The sequence below is a fragment of the Bos grunniens genome, chromosome 6 (assembly GCF_055505025.1).
Source record: "Bos grunniens cultivar Pamir isolate PY7600 chromosome 6, Bosgru_T2T1.0, whole genome shotgun sequence".
Lineage (NCBI taxonomy): Eukaryota > Metazoa > Chordata > Mammalia > Artiodactyla > Bovidae > Bos > Bos grunniens.
In genome coordinates, this window is record NC_141170.1 from 17,790,641 (window position 1) to 17,803,545 (window position 12,905).

Below are 12,905 nucleotides of genomic sequence, written 5' to 3' on the forward strand. Positions count from 1 at the left end.
ACTTCAACCTACCTTTCCAATGTTGTCTCCCAGAAACCATCTACCATAACCAAACCCTATTCCATAAGTGAGTCTGATCTACTCCCTAGATGTCCACTCTGCCCTCACTTTAATATTGCACAAACTATCTGCTTGCATGAAATGCCACACCCCTTCCTCAATGGCCATAAAATCACTACCAGCTGAAGTTCTTCCTCAATAATGCCTCCCTGATTTCTCTCATCCACAGTAACTTGGCCATCTTGTACATTCAGGATTTACTGTCTGAATCATTCCTTTAGCACTTCCTACACTTTGTTGAAGATATCCTTTGTAGTTTTCTTTTTAACAACTTAGTCACACTTTTATGAACTGACACCTTGTCTTCCCCGCTCCCTAATGGCAGAAACCATGTGTTACAAATATTTTATAGGCAATAGGGGATGCATAGGCTCAAAATAATTTTTTAATAAAAGCTGTGGTTGCCCCAGTTAGTCCACTAAAAGCCAACTCCTGACAGTTCTTAAGGAAAAGTCTGTTCTCTAATCACTGATGAATCTTTTATGAAATGTCCAAATGAAAAAAAAAAGGCCATAAATTTCAGCCACAATAATATGTATTTCTCCAAAGTGGTTCCCTGGGCCTACATTATTTAAGACAAATATTTCTTAAGAACTATAAGCTTGACAAAGGACACGCACATGTCAGTAAAATATCTGATGACCCTTCTTGTTGATGATAATTCCTGTTATCCCAATGCAATAAAAAAAAAATACTAATTAGAGCCCGTTCCAGTTTGTGTATTCTTGATGAGAGATAATTTTGCTAACCACATGTATAAAAACTGGGCTGTTTCTGGACATATTCTATGAGCTTCGACTTGCTGCAGCCTTACCATAGAAGAAACAAAAAGATGCTCCAGCCATTGTAAGTGCTGAAAATGTCTTTTTTTTTTTTTTCTCTCCTTCTCTAGGCAACAAGGTTGCACCGTATATTCAGCAAATGCTATCAAGAGGCCTTGAACTTCACAATACTTTGAGGTTCTCATCAAAGCTATAACCCTGCACAATGGGAGTGTGTTTTCTAGTCATCCAAAAAGTGTGTTTTCATAAGTCTAATCTTTCAAGTGAGCAATTATGAGAAAAAGAAACATTCTCCAGTCTGATTTTAGTTTCACAGAAGTTATCATTAAAAAATCACCATGTTGGTAGTTTGTCGTCTCCACCTCAGTTCTGGCCTGAAGAATTAAGTAAGGACGATTAGATGTGTGAAAGGCAGACAAGGTATAAGAGGAGTGGGCAGAAAAGTACTGAGACAAGGAGACGAAAACCTAACATCTGTCTGAATAAGGAAAGTTATGACCAACCTAGACAGCATATTCAAAAGCAAAGACATTACTTTGCCAACAAAGGTCCATCTAGTCAAGGCTATGGTTTTTCCTGTGGTCATGTATGGATGTGAGAGTTGGACTGTGAAGAAGGCTGAGCGCCGAAGAATTGATGCTTTTGAACTGTGGTATTGGAGAAGACTCTTGAGAGTCCCTTGGACTGCAAGGAGATCCAACCAGTCCATTCTGAAGAAGATCAGCCCTGGGATTTCTTTGGAAGGAATGATGCTAAAGCTGAAACTCCAGTACTTTGGCCACCTCATGCGAAGAGTTGACTCATTGGAAAAGACTCTGATGCTGGGAGGGATTGGGGGCAGGAGGAGAAGGGGATGAGAGAGGATGAGATGGCTAGATGGCATCACTGACTCGATGGACATGAGTCTGAGTGAAGTCCGGGAGTTGGTGATGGACAGGGAGGCCTGGCGTGCTGCAATTCATGGGGTCGCAAAGTCGGACATGACTGAGTGACTGACCTGAACTGAACTGAATATAATTTAATTTTCTTGATAGCACAGGTACTCATATCCTCCTTTGTGTAGCTACTATGAACTAGAAAGGAAGAAGAGGTATTACCAACACATAATCTGTACCTTCAGTCTCATGTAAAAGAAGCAACTTACACAAAATTGAGTCTTGCCCATTTCCTAATGTCAAGATCAATTATTGAGGATGAATTTTCCAACTTAAAAAAAAATCCCATTTACATATATGCATTTATTTGTTTTTAAATCCATACTTAAAGGGAATTTATATCATATAAGTCTTAAGGAAATTATGATAATCTGCAAATAAGCCGTAAAAGATCCCAGAAATTATTTAACTCAAAGCCATGTGATTTCATGGAGACAAAAACAGAGGTTCAAAGAAGTTTCAATTTTTCCAGAGTTATAAAGTGATTATATGACTATATAAGCAGCATGACCACATGGTTGTGATCTAACTCCAAATGCAACTTTCACGTCGTTAAAATAAATAGAACTAGGATTAAATCCCACACTCCTGATTCTTAGTCCCGGACTCTTCACTTCAGTACACTGCCTGTGTCATACCACATTTACCTAATGAAGTATCCCGAGGCATGATGGTTATTACAAATGCTAATATTTATTATCCACATTCTCAGTGTTTCCTAAAACGATATAAATTCAGAAACATGATTACTGCAAAATGAAGAAACAAGCTTTTCTCTTCAGCATAGTGATACCTAAATTAAACTAAATTGGAAGAAATACTTGTCTGTATTAATAAAAGTATGAATTATAACGTATTCTGCATATAATATATCCCATTTCTCACAGAGTATTTGGGGTTGCTTATAAGAATGTAATTGCTAAATATGAATAAACATTTATCATCAGAACAAAGAAGTATAAGTTGGAAGAGGCAATTAGAGACTTCAGTAGCATGAAGGGAGGTCGATGTGGAGAAATTAGAATACCTGTCGTGATCAAATTTATGACTATTTTTCAGTTATCATTTGATACAAAGCTAACTGAAGCCAAAATGGAAAGGGAAGCATGGTCAGTGACACATTTTACATTATCCTCTATGATAGAATACTCTAATTCTCCAGGGAAAACAAACACTTCCCACATCTCATGCTAAAATTAATTTCTCCCATGAGTCATATCTACACCAAAGTACAGCTAAAGTTGTCTGTGAGTTTGTAATGTTAGTGCATACGTGCTAAGTCACTTCAGTCGTGTCCGACACTGGATGGTAGCCCACCAGGATCCTCTGTCCATGGGATTCTCCAGGCAAGAATACTGGAGTGGGTTGCCATGCCCTCCTCCAGAAAGAGGATGTTAGTAATGTAGTAGTAATGAGTAAAATTAGATTAATTTTATAATAGTATTAAAGTCCATGTATATAAAATCTAAATAGAAGCGTTTATCAAAATCTGATTGCAGTCATGTCACCTGCTGCTTGTTTAAAATACAGATTCCTGGACTTCCCTGGTGGCACAGTGGGTAAAAATCCACCTGCCCATGCAGGGACATGGGTTCAGTCCCTGGTCCAGGAAGATTAACCACGTACCTCGGAGCAACTAAGTCCCTGCACTACAACTATTGAGCTTGTGCTCTAGAGTCCCAGAGCCACGGCTACAGAGTCCATGTGCCCTAGAACCTGTGTCCTGCAACAAGAGAAGCCACCACAATGAGAAGCCTGTGCATCACAAAGGCTACAAAAAGTAGCCCCTGCTCACCACAACTAGAGAAAGCCTGTGGACAGCAAAGACCCAGCACAAGCAAAAAATAAATAAATAAAATTTTAAAGGAGTAAAAAAAATGCAGATTCCTAAGTACCACTTGAAATCTAAAGAAACTGAATTTCTCCAAGTGGGGTCTGAATGTGACGAGTTCCGAAGTTGTTTCATATATATGTTAAAGTTTAAGAACCACTGATGGAGATCTCTAGAGCTCTGATGAGCAGCTCTCATTCCATAGGGACCCATGAAGCCTCTCCAGCATGACCACAGGATTACAATCTAATTCCGCATGCAACTTGCACACATTAAAAATGCCGCAATCTGAAATCAGCCATTGCTCAGAGTTTCCCCTTAGGAAAACAGCTGATCATCAGGGTAAACAATCCTTCCATCAACTGGAGTCTTGGCAAGTGTTGGACAGTAGACCATCCAGCTATAGAATATAAGCTATAAAAGCAGCAGCTTCACTTGGCTTACACCCTCCACGCCTAGAACAGGGTTGGGCCCAGAGAAGACACTCAATTAGTATTCATTCACTCATTATTTGTCAAGGGCCAGGAAAATAAGTACTCAGTGTTACTGAATGTATATTTTAGCTATGAATTTCCTTTTAGAAATTTTTTATTTTCCTTATGGGAAATTCTATTACCATCATATGAAGACAGAATAGAATCTTTTAGTGATGGCTGTTTTCATTAAGAAACATAAAGTGAAAAAATTTAAGCTAAGTACTAGATTTAACCAGTATTTAACAATAATTCATAATTATTTGTAATTACCATTTGAAGTCATCAGCATAGCAAGGAGTTTTTTCCTGTTTTATTATTATAATGTTTTCATTAAAATTGACTCTAAAACTACGTGCTGCCTTAAGTAAACATTATTATGATGATCTTATTTTATTCTTACATTTTATAGCTACTGGAGAGGTCAAATTACAAGAGATCTCAGAGATTAATAGTAAAACAAATATATTGCATATAAATTACTGAGATTTTTCCTCAGAGTTTCTCTTTTACATTACAACAAAATATGCTAAATTAGATGGCTAGGGATGGCCACTAAACTCCTTTTGCAAAAACAACGATGACTGTTGATACTAATGTTACTAATATTACTATCATTTTGTTGAAAAATATTTTGCTTTCCTGTGGAGATAATATCAGAACCTCTCAGTTAAGGCAATAAAACTAAAGCAATGCATAAACCATGATACTATTTTACCACATTATAAAAGTTTCAAGCAAATTCTAAAAGGTACCCTGGCCATGTAATAATGGCAACATTTCCTCTGCAACATCTAAACATCACAACTAAAATACTCTGCATGTCTCACAGGAAGTAAAAAAAAAAAGGGTTGTCCATATGAGCCATTCAGAAGACTCTCAAGTATAAACCTGAGTAAATACTGCCTCTGTAAACTGATCACTGGACATAAGTAGTTTACATTCTAAAAGGCGCTGCTGCTGCTGCTAAGTCGCTTCAGTCGTGTCCGACTCTGTGCGACCCCATAGACTGCAGCCCACCAGGCTCCCCCGTCCCTGGGATTCTCCAGGCAAGAACACTGGAGTGGGCACTGGTTATTGCCAACTTTACAGCAACATAAGCAATTTCATGAAGCTAACAGACATACGTATGGCAGCTATCGAGAACACTAACCTCCTTGGTGGTCCAGAGGTTAAGAATCTGCCATCCAGTGCAGGAGACACGGGTTCGATCCCTGGTCTGGGAACTAATACCCCACACACTGCAGGGCTACGGAGCCCACCTGTCACAACTACAGAGCTCCTTGTGCCGCAATGAGAGGTCCGCCATGACACAGCGAAGATCCTGCATGCGGCAACTAAGACCTGATGCAGCCAAATAAATAAATATTTTTAAAAAGAACGCTAAAAGCACAACCAGAAAGAAAACATCAGCTACTCAGAAAATAAAGTCAGATAGAGGAATTGATAAAGACACATGTAAATGTGTAACATCAGGCAAAGTTCCATCTCAGTAACTGTGGACTATACCAACCCTCATTATTATGAAATTCATCAGAAATTAATCCTTATGTAATGATGATAAACAATTAACAGAATTCTCTAGAAACGTAGGACTATTTTGAAACTAGCTGTTGGACTGTAGAACTGACCAATAAATCTTGGCCAATGTACTAAGCGCCCTGGGATTTGATAAAATAAATATCAAAAGCACTGTTCCAGTTCTATCACCTAGCATAACCATACTAAATGAAAAAGAATAATCGCCAAACTAGTTTTGGAACTAAGTATCATCTTCTAGGGAATTTTCAAAACTTTTTTTTTTAATTTTCTTTTTTTTTAGTATATCAAAAAAATTTTGATATAAATTTATTTTAATTGGAGGTCAATTACTTTACAATATTGTCTTGGTTTTGCCATACATCAACATGAATTCACCACGGGTATACATGTGTTCCCCATCCTGAACCCTCCTCCCTCCTCCCTCCCTGTACCATCCCTCTGGGTCATCCCAGTGCACCAGCCCCAAGCATCCTGTATCATGCATTGAACCTGGACTGGCGATTTGTTTCTTATATGATATTATAAATGTTTCAATGCCATTCTCCCAAATCATCCCGCCCCCTCCCTCTCCCACAGAGTCCAAAAGACTGTTCTACACATCTGTGTCTCTTTTGCTGTCTCACATACAGGGTTATCGTTACCATCTTTCTAAATTCCATATGTATGCGTTAGTATACTGTATTGGTGTTTTTCTTTCTGGCTTACTTCACTCTGTATAATAGGCTCCAGTTTCATCCACCTCATTAGAACTGATTCAAATGTATTCTTTTTAATGGCTGAGTAATACTCCATTGTGTATATGGACCACTGCTTTCTTATCCATTCATCTGCTGATGGACATCTAGGTTGCTTCCATGTCCTGGCTATTATAAACAGTGCTGCGATGAACATTGGGGTACACGTGTCTCTTTCCCTTCTGGTTTCCTCAGTGTGTATGCCCAGCAGTGGGATTGCTGGGTCATAAGGCAGTTCTATTTCCAGTTTTTTGAGGAATCTCCACACTGTTCTCCATAGTAGCTGTACTAGTTTGCATTCCCACCAACCATGTAAGAGGGTTCCCTTTTCTCCACACCCTCTCCAGCATTTATTGCTTGTAGACTTTTGGATCACAGCCATTCTGACTGGTGTGAAATGGTACCTCATAGTGGTTTTGATTTGCATTTCTCTGATAATGAGTGATGTTGAGCATCTTTTCATGTGTTTGTTAGCCATCTGTATGTCTTTGGAGAAATGTCTATTTAGTTCTTTGGCCCATTTTTTGATTGGGTTGTTTATTTTTCAGAAACTGAGCTGTAGGAGTTGCTTGTGTATTTTTGAGATTAGTTGTTTGTCTGTTGCTTCATTTGCTATTATTTTCTCCCATTCTGAAGGCTGTCTTTTCACCTTGCTTATAGTTTCCTTTAAGCAGAAGCTTTTAGTTGCTTATAGTTTCCTTTGTTGTGCAGAAGCTTTTAATTTTAATTAGGTCCCATTTGTTTATTTTATACACTTGTATTTTCATGCAGAAATTTCTACCCCAAGAGATTATTGAAATGTGTTATTAAGAATTAAAGTAACTTAACCCACATTTGGAGAAGGCAATGGCAAGCCACTCCAGTACTCTTGCCTAAAAAATCCCATGGATGGAGGAGCCTGGTAGATTGCAGTCCATGGGGTTGCTACGAGTTGGACGAGACTGAGAGACTTCACTTTCACTTTTCACTTTCACGCAATGGAGAAGGAAATGGCAACCCACTCCAGTGTTCTTGCCTGGAGAATCCCAGGGACGGCAGAGCCTGATGGGCTGCTGTCTATGGGGTCGCACAGAGTCAGACACGACTTAAGTGACTTAGCAGCAGCAGCAGCAGCAACCCACATTTATTTACATAATTAAAGATTTCGTGAGGTATTGTTATTACTTTGTATGGATCGTTTCAAATCAGTTTTGCATACATTATTAAATGTCTCCTATAGGAGATTCCTGTGAAGAAGGCTGACCTCCGAAGAATTGATGATTTTGAACTTTGGTATTGGAGAAGACTCTTGAGAGTCCCTTGGACTGCAAGGAGATCCAACCAGTCCATTCTGAAGGAGATCAGCCCTGGGATTTCTTTGGAAGGAATGATGCTAAAGCTGAAACTCCAGTACTTTGGCCACCTCATGCGAAGAGTTGACTCATTGGAAAAGACTCTGATGCTGGGAGGGATTGGGGGCAAGAGGAGAAGGGGACGACAGAGGATGAGATGGCTGGATGGCATCACTGACTCGATGGACATGAGTCTGAGTGAACTCCGGGAGTTGGCGATGGACAGGAAGGCCTGGCATGCTGGGATTCATGGGGTCGCAAAGAGTCGGACACGACTAAGCAACTGATCTGATCTGATAGGAGATTCCTAAAGGCTTTCCATAGGAACTAGCTCAGAAATATATTATTTCTACTTCTTGACAAAAAAGCCAAAAGCAATAAATTTTGCAAAAACTTTGCTTGAGTTTAAGTTCAAACATCATCAGAATGTTAGATGTAATCCAGCCTAAAGATCTAAATCCTCTAATTTCCAGATTCCAAACCCATGTTTCTGTAATTAAAGAAATTTGGAAGTTTATTACAATTTACAGCTAATCCAAGTCACATCTTTATAAAGTAGACAAAGAAACAGAAAGATTTAGTTAGAGGGTTTATTCACTTAACAAAAATAGTTACCTATAACTATAACCAGAAGTTACCTATAAATAGCATTTTAATAGGAAAAGGAAAGTATCCAGATTAACTATGAACCAAGGAGAGTTTTAGGTACTTTTCGTGTTTTTCCTAAATTTATTTTCCCATTAGTCCTAAGAGGCAAGTATTATGACACCATTTTGTAAAAACTAGCTCAGAAAGCTTCATAAATGATGAAGTACTTTATCCACTGGCCTGCTGCTTCTCAGCCTAACCCCCAAGGTGCCTCTGAGGGCAGAGGTCAAGGGTTCCAAGCTAGGTTTCCCACCTTGTCCCTAGCCGCTCCACCATCACTAACACTCCTGGCACACCTCCACACTGTCTAGGTTAGCTTTCCACAAGGACACACAGGTCAATACACCAGACCTTTAAGGCCATTCAGACACTCCAGGTCCATACACATACAGAGGGCATCGCACAACTCTAGGATCCTGACCGCATTTATCCTTCTGCTCAGGGTACTATTTCTTTCTTCATTATCCCAAAACCTCTTACTCCTTCCCTCAAAATTCAACTTAAATGTCACCTGCTAAGTAAATCCTTAAGCCTTTTTGACTCCTGTAAACAGTGACCTACACAATTTGTTCATATGTATACCCAAAGAGTTGACTCATTGGAAAAGACTCTGATGCTGGGAAGGATTGGGGGCAGGAGGAGAAGGGGACAACAGAGGATGAGATGGCTGGATGGCATCACCGACTCGATGGACATGAGTTTGAGTGACCTCCAGGAGTTGGTGATGGACAGGGAGGCCTGGCGTGCTGCAATTCATGGGGTCGCAAAGAGTCGGACATGACCAAGAGACTGAACTGAACTGACTGAACTGATACAAGAACATTAACTACACACTAACTACAAATCTTAGTGTGATTTATTTACTTCCTATCTATCATGTCACTAGGCTTTGAGCTCTCTGAAGGTAGAAATCTCTCTGATTCATCTTTATATCACTAGTGCTCAGCACAGTCCCTGAGACAAGACAGATTTTCAATCATATTTGCAGAATGAATAGTCACTATTAGTAGATAAAATAGAAAGTTAATAACCACCGTGTTGACTGAATGCAAATATGCTTCAGAATTATTTCTGGGTAGAGAATGAGTGTGTGTGCATGCATGCTCAGCTGCTCTGCCGTGTCTGACTCCTTGCAACCCCATGGACTGTAGCCCGCTAGGCTCCACTGTCCATGGGACTTTCCAGGCAAGAATACAGGAGTTGGTTACCATTTCCTCCTCCAGGGAATCTTCCCAACCCAGCAATCAAACCCATATCTCCTGAGTCTTCTGCACTGGCAGGTGGATTCTTTACCACTGAGCCACCTGGGAAGCCCCAGAGAATGAGTGAATAGTTTAAAATAGTGTATTCTTATTATTCATTGAAATATTCTTTCTATAATATTGTTTTCTCCACCTACTTTATCATTGATTTAAGACCTGGCTAGGAAAATTTTACCCAGCCTAAACAATGACAAATTGCTAATTCATACCATCCAAGTTAATGAGGTGTGCATATTTATAAGGGGAAAAGAGATACTAAAAACAACAATGCCCCAAAATACTAAGTAGTTATTTCCTTTTAATAGTCAGAATAATCAGATTTAACTAACCTATTCAATATTTTCTATCTTGTTACCATGGAAATACACTTGAATAGTCTCAGAAAAACAAAAACTCTAATCCATGAAACTGATTTTTATAGTTTTAAAAGTAGATGTCTTAAAAATTCCAAACATCAATGTATATCTTTTACAAAGTTTTGACAAAGCATACCAAGTAAACTTCTTTTGAAAGAAAGAAGTAGGTATCAATGTCCTCTTGTTACTCATTTATCTGTGCATGCCTTAGGGAAATATGCATTTTCATGGAAATTACACACATTTTCAAAAACTACAAAGCAATGACAAAATAACAAGATAAAAAAAGCTTTTCTCTACTGAAATCAAAAGGCAATTTATTTCCTATACTTCAGTGTTTGTTTTTTTCTTTTTTTTGGTCTAGCTAAGATCCTTGCTCTAATAATTTCAACAGTAACAGCATGAATAATATATATGTTACAAGAAGTGATATTCTTCATGGAGATTTGTTTCATTATAGAGTTCTCCCACCCCAAGAGCAGCAAATGACCCCCTGACCACCCAAAAACAGTGGCAGTTTATAAACCTGGCAACAAGTACCACAGAGGGCTAGAGTAGAATTAGCAACCCTCAGAGTCACTTTTATGACAATAGATGTCCAAACACAAAGAAAAGAACAACCTTCAAAACCAGGAAGCCCACAGGAAAAGCAGCACACTAATCCAAGGAATACTTACTGATCTCTGAGTGTGTGTGGATGAAAGCAGTAGCCACCAGCCCTGCAAGAAGGGCTTCTTTGAGGGCAGAGTGGAGAGTCAACATTTCGGATATTAAGTAGCGAAATCCAAAGGAAGGGAAGAAAGAGGGATGCCCTCCCGGGGAGGGGGGGTTAATTATATTAGATATAGCATCCAGTCTCCAGCTTATGAAACTGTTCCTATAAACCCACCTGCTGACTCCCCCTTCCTTCTCCTTTCATAGGATGTGAAAGCAGCCAATCAGAAGCAGTTGTAGGTACCCCCCTCCACCACCACCACTGATCGGCTGTAGGTTGGCAGGAGAGAGTGAAGAGGAGCTAAGTACCACCCCATCTCCTACCTTTGCGGACAGGTTTAATACTGATCATCATTTGGTCACTGGCAAGTCCACCGGCAGCAACTGCTACTTCCACCTTCCCTTTCATATTTGCATTTCAATTGCCTTCATCCTAACACTGAAATGACTCAAAGCTTTGTTTTGCCTGACCTTGTGTAGATAACAAGGAAGAGACACTCTTCCTCATCAGTCACAACCTACCCTCTGTGTCATCCTTGAAGTGTGCTTGGGTAATATCATTTTCTCCCAAAAGATGTTCTAAAAATAATCAGACTACTGTTTTCTTTTATAAGCAGGAGCCTTTATAATATATACATGCAAAATATGTACATATGCCAGTGTATGTAAACATATACGCATGCAATCTGATTATATGTGCCTTTCTTTGTGAACTGTTTGCTTGGTGATCATTCAGCTTTAAATGTTTTTATAAACAGCATATTTTCATTTTGACTAACGATGAGAATTTTAGTTCCATCCATAAAGGAAACTCTTAAATTGCAGCATATTTATGGGGTGAGGCTCAGTAGCTGGGAAAGTTGAAGTGTGGGCTTCACTAACAAATGTGGTCTGCCAAGTACTTTCATAATATTTGAGACACTAAATCAGGCACTTCCTGCAGCCAGAAAAAATGACAGTCTTTTCCCTTATTGGGTTTATATTCTCACAGATATCACCATCTGCTATTTATTCTCCTTATTTTGAACATGGCATCAAAGACACACAACAAATTTAAGTACACTTGTAAGATTTCATAGTTAACATATTCCATCCAGGGAACTAGAAAATTTGGAGGTTTTTAAATTTCACTTTTGTTGGAAGACATTCTTTCACTTAAATTGATGACTAAGAGCCCAGACTATGAAAGCAGATTGTCTAAGTTTAAATCTCACCTAGTTCTACCATTTGATGGTTGTGGTAGCAGCCTACTTAAACTCTCAGTTTTTCTCATCCACTAAATGAAAATTATATATGTAGGTAGTTCTCAGAGTTGTGGTTAAGGATTAAATGAGTGATTATATATAAAGATCCAGGTTCACAGAAAATACCCATGAGCTGGGAAGCTACCCAAAATGTATGTCTTGTAAATCTTGTAAATCCATTACATAGCCACGATTTCTATATATTTAGTACATTTTCAATTACAATCACAATCCTACTTTAAACGTGAGTACAAGCCATTTCCTAAGTGTTCCAATACTGTTAGCTGCCTATCCAATCCACAATCCTCACTTTTTCCTTAACAACATAATCCTTTTTATTTTAGGAAGAGCAATATGCCCCACTAAAAGACAGAAAACACATTTCTCAGATTTCTGTCCAGATGGGCATTCATGAGACACAATTCTGGCCAATGAGTTATAAAGGAAAGCTTTTGGCTGAGCTTTCTGAGAATTCTTTTAAAGGAAGACAACTTACTGTCATGTGGATTTTGCTTTTGCTCATCACCTTTTTCCTTCCTGGAAAGCAGATGCAATTGCTGGAACTCTAGCAGCCACCACATGACCATTGTAAAAGGCACACACACACCAAGGCTGGCTAAAACAAAGTGTGGAAAGAGCTTGGGTCCTGATTTCATACTAGACTTGCCAGGCAGCCCTGGACTACCTTTCTTCCAACAGACTTATTATTAGGTAATAAAAGTAAATCTTTATCTAGTTGAACTATGCTTATTTAGGTTTTCTCCGTATGCAGCCAAACTTAAATTCCTGATATAACCACTAATGTAAGTGGGTATCATTGTCACCATTTACAGATAAGGTTAAAAAAAGTCCTTTCATGACACAGTTTGGAGATGACAAAACTGAATTTGGAACCGAGGCAGCCTGGTTGTTAATTATAAGATATATATCTCTTCAAAGATCGCCAATAGGATTAGATTCAGGGAACAAAATTTACTTTTTCTCCTATCTGTA